The sequence below is a fragment of the Benincasa hispida genome, chromosome 9 (genome assembly GCF_009727055.1).
Source record: "Benincasa hispida cultivar B227 chromosome 9, ASM972705v1, whole genome shotgun sequence".
In the NCBI taxonomy this organism is placed as follows: Eukaryota; Viridiplantae; Streptophyta; class Magnoliopsida; order Cucurbitales; family Cucurbitaceae; genus Benincasa; species Benincasa hispida.
In genome coordinates, this window is record NC_052357.1 from 7,442,429 (window position 1) to 7,447,026 (window position 4,598).

Sequence of the window (4,598 nt, forward strand, 5' to 3'; positions counted from 1 at the left end):
CGTCATTCTAGGCTATGTACTCCTTGAATAGGTTTTCAAGCGGAGATCTTGAGCTCGATGCCTATCCTCCTTTATTAAAGGGCTGTTGATGTTGCTGATGCATTTGTTGAAATGCAGGTGGCGGTCCATTCCTTTGCTGATGGTTCGCCCCTGGGTGGTGCTCCTAATGATTTCCTCCTGTCCAAGAAAAATTCGGATGGTTTCTCCATCCAGGGCTATATGTATTAGAGAATGGGTTCTTTTTGATGAAGCATACTGACTGAGGGTTTTGTGGACATTTAGCATAGGAGTGAGGATCTCCATAGCCCACACAGCTAACCATGGGCTGCCCAAACACCTCTATCTGATTCACCTTCTGCTGATTTGATGCGTTTCCAAGCGTTATGTTCTGCCGAAGGCTGGTCATTGTAGCCACTTGAGCAGAAAGTGTGGCTATTGCATTGGCATCAATAGAATTAACGTTCTGAGATCTCTTTCTCCTGTCAGTTCTTCCATCATATGTATCATCCACCCATTCCATATTGTGTTTATCAATGCAGTCTAGTATCTCTTTAGCCTCAGTATAGAATTTGTCCATAAGTCCACCAGCCGTTGCTGCATCTGCTGCCATCTATGATGCTCTATTCAAGCCTCCATAAAACGTCTCCATTTGGATAATTAGAGGTAGTCCATGGTTCGGGCAATTCTTGACCAAGCCCTTAAAATGCTCCCATGCAGCGCTTAAGGTCTCAGCATCTTCTTGTTCAAAGTTCATAATCTTTCGAACCCCTCCTTATGTTGGTGTAGGTGGGAAGTATTTTTGCATAAATTTTCTCCACCAACTCTCCCAGGTGGTGATTTCAAACCAGTCTCCAGAGAGCTCACCCATTGTTTTGCGTCAATCACCAAAGAATAGGGAAAAGGACAGCCTGATCGCCTCTGGGTGATTCCAGGAATCAAACAATGAAATTACACGTTTCCAGGAACGCTTCATGGAGAGCGTGAGGATCTTCACCAATTTGACCACCTCAAAATTAATCCACAGAACTGGAGCATTTAGAGCATCAACAGATTTCATCTCGAACCTGGTTCCATTCGGTGTTGGGTATATGATTCCTGGAGAGAAATCATACAGTATAGAGGACGTGTACTCCCCCATGGGACGCATGCTGCTATTCGCCATTAGGATTGGATTCTGTGCAGCATGAGCTAGTTGCTGATTTTCCTGTTCTTCTGCCATTGCTCGTTGCCTGTTCTATTGTCTGAGAAATTTCTGCCTCAACCTTCAACGATGGTTAGATCGGTTCCTACGCCGGAAGGTCCTTTCAATCTCGGGGTCGTATCTGAATTCAGGAGTGCTCTCCTTGCTCATAAACATTCACAAGCTTAAGCATAGCTTGTAATACTCCCTCGACTGAAGTGTTCTTTCAACAGATACAAACGAAATTTTTGGTTAGTTTTTGTTTCTGAATCCCTAGCAACAGCACCAAAAACTTGTTCGTTGCTATCGTGATTCGCTCTAAGAGTATTTTGTATAAAATAAATTGGAAGAATAAGTTCAAAGTGTAAGTGACGCGTTTATGCTTTGATACGTTTAAGTAGTTGTAACGCGTTGGGGCGTTAGATATATGCACAGATGCACACAACTCTTACTAATGACGTTCAAGTTTTCCTAAACCAAACCCAAGTATAAATCTAATTTAGGTTCCTGATAAGTCCAGGGTCGAACTCAGGGATTCAGTTAACCAAACGCAGGCCTTGCGTTGTATCTATTGTAGGGATTTTCCTAAATGAATGTGAGAAATGTATTATTTACACTAAATTGTTGTGCCTGTGCAAGGAGATACAAAAGAGTTGAGTGGTGAATGATGGATCATGCAAAAATGGAGTTTAAGGTAAGTGGACGTGTCGGTCTAAGATGAGTGTACACAACTAGGTTGTGATGTGAATGAGATGGGATGATTTGCTTATCTTTTGTTTATGCGTCAGACTTCATTCAACATTTCTCAATGCGAATAACATACAAAGCCTATCTCTAGGATGCATGCGTCTAACACAAAATGCAATAGACACCCGTAAGTCTATCTCTAGCTGTACTAGGCATCCTACTTAATGCAGCTTAGTTATTCTTTCGAACAATCTAAGTTAAAGATGCTTTTACCAATTTGTCAAGTTGGCTTGAGCTTTAGAATGAAGTTGTGCATAAAGTATTAATGCATTCAACATAAACAAGAAATAAACAATGGCAAGTATGATGGATCAAACATATGAATTTTATAAAGAAATAGAAAGTCTTTACAAAAGCAATATTTAATCAAATGGAATGACAGTGATAAATGAGAAGAAGGAAACTGAGTCAAGCCAAAGAATACAATTCTCTTGTATTTCTTTGGCTCAATCTCGTTGTGTACAATCACTTGTTTAGGAATTGGATGAAGTGTCTTTCTCAAGATTAGCTTCCTCCGCTCCTTGACCGGTGGTGGTGGTGGTTCTCAACCCTTCTGATCATCTATCACCAGAACACAGTCTCTATAGAACTAGAACAATGATTACAATATACAGAGGGTAAGGATCTTGATAATTTTTGAACTTCTTAACTCTAGAGGGACTTCATCTATTTATAGGCGTTGGTCACGTCCACTTGGTGAATGGGCAGCATTAAAGTCCATGTCCTGGTCAACATTAAAGTCCATACCCATGTTAGCCGCCTGACTCTCAGAAGCTTTTCAGACGTCGCCTGTGCTTGGAAGCTTTTCAGACGCTGCCTACTGCAGGTGCCCATACTTGCAAGTGGTGATGTGACACAATCAGCCTGGAGTAATGAATCTTCTCTGCATTGAACTCCCTCCGACGCATGGCCCATGTGTTAGAGCTTTTCCTGCGACACTTGTCTAATGCATTAGCGTTAATCATTGCGTTGAAATCCTACAATACAATGCGTTAGTGTCGTGATATTTAGTAATAAAACTTCTTTTGTATGCTTTTGCTAATGTTTGAATAAATCCATGCGTTTCTTCTAAAAATGAGGAGAATCTATCATTAAAAACCTTAGTTGTTCCAACTTTAGAGCAAAAATAACTTGTATTTCTACAAGTTATCACCTTTCAATCAGTAGGCTTCTTCTTCCCTTTCTCTTTTCCTTTCTTCACAAGAATACTCTTACTCTTTGAAAAGGAAGCAACTTCAGGCTTGTCATATTCCTCACTTCTGGCAGTAGTAACATTTGCTTCTGACACCAGACCCTTTGTTCTCAACATTGTTTGGTAAGCATGTAGCTCATTCAGTAGAGTAGTTAAATTTTATTCATTAATGCATTCAAAATTTGCAGAAAAACTCTTCAAAAGAGATTCTAGAATAAAACCAACTTGACTTAAATCATTCATGAAAACACCGTTTACTTCTTCTGTCATATTAAAGTGGACCATCATGTCAAGGACATGTTCACACATTGGTCCCCACTTTGATGCGACTGTTGTAAACGTACTTAATGGCATCCCTCGCGGAGATTCCATAATCTCTTTGGCAGAACTCATATCCTCATGCTTCTTTTGTCAACATATCAGATATGCTGGCGAGGATATAAGCACGGGCTATATCATTAGCCCTGACCCATCGTTATATACATCCCGAACATTTGGTTTGTGTTAGAGCTAGGAATGGGAGGACAGTCCTCAGTTAAGACAAACTGCAAATTGTCTATCACAAGTATCGTGTTCAAATTTGATTTCTAATTCACATAACTATCACCAATAAATTTATCTGACGCCAACACTTGTATTATTGAACATGTCATTCTGAAATTAAATATCCAATCAAGTTTTAGCAATTTTAATAATTTACCCAAGATTATTCTTTTGCAACGATACTATATCAAGACATTCTTGACTAAATACTACCTCCAGAATAACTCATATTCCGATAGTCATTTAGGTACCGCTTTTGGTTAGACATTATTAACACTTAATAATTCTGTAAGTGTAGACCCGCCATTTTTGGATCTTATAGAACGGATGAGTATTGCTCTAAAAATAGAAAACAATACCCAAGACATAACTATAAAGCCCTATTCATTTTACTGAAGCCTGGGTTGTTCCGAATCCTATGTTACAACCCTCCGTGGGGATAGCCGTTGTTAAACAACTAGCAAAGGGCCACTTAAAGCTAACCAGCAGGTGGAACATAAGAATCTCATGGTTCAGACTAATGGAGGAGACCATAGGGTATGTTGACACATTTCCTTCACCCACTTACTATGAACTACTTCCTCCGTTCACCTTGGTATTGACGTATACATCCGCTCTTCGTAGGGAGGTCACTCCCAGGGTGACACGAAGCGTTATATGAATCTCACGGTGTGAACTATGTGGAGACGTGGCAGTTGAAATCATAAACTTGATTTTTGTTCGAACAACTTCCCCTTATTCACCAAAGTCTAAATTTAAGCTAAAAAAATACTCTCCGTAGGGAGGTCACTTCCAGGGTGTCACGAAGTACCGCTTAAATCCAGATTGTGAACTCTTAGGAACGCGAGAGCTAAGAATAACATATCGCGTATGTTATTAATCTCCCACTGAAGTTTTCTAATAACTCTATCATATAGAAGTTATTCACTATCATTG

At 39.9% G+C, this 4,598-nt stretch overlaps 1 non-coding gene across 1 annotated transcript; it reads left to right on the forward strand.

Annotated features, from left to right (window-relative positions):
- Nucleotides 1–665: 665 nt before the first annotated feature.
- On the forward strand, nucleotides 666–766 carry LOC120087406. Its single transcript, XR_005484545.1, has one exon. It is a non-coding gene; the product is annotated as a small nucleolar RNA R71 (small nucleolar RNA).
- The last annotated feature ends 3,832 nt before the right edge of the window (nucleotides 767–4,598 follow it).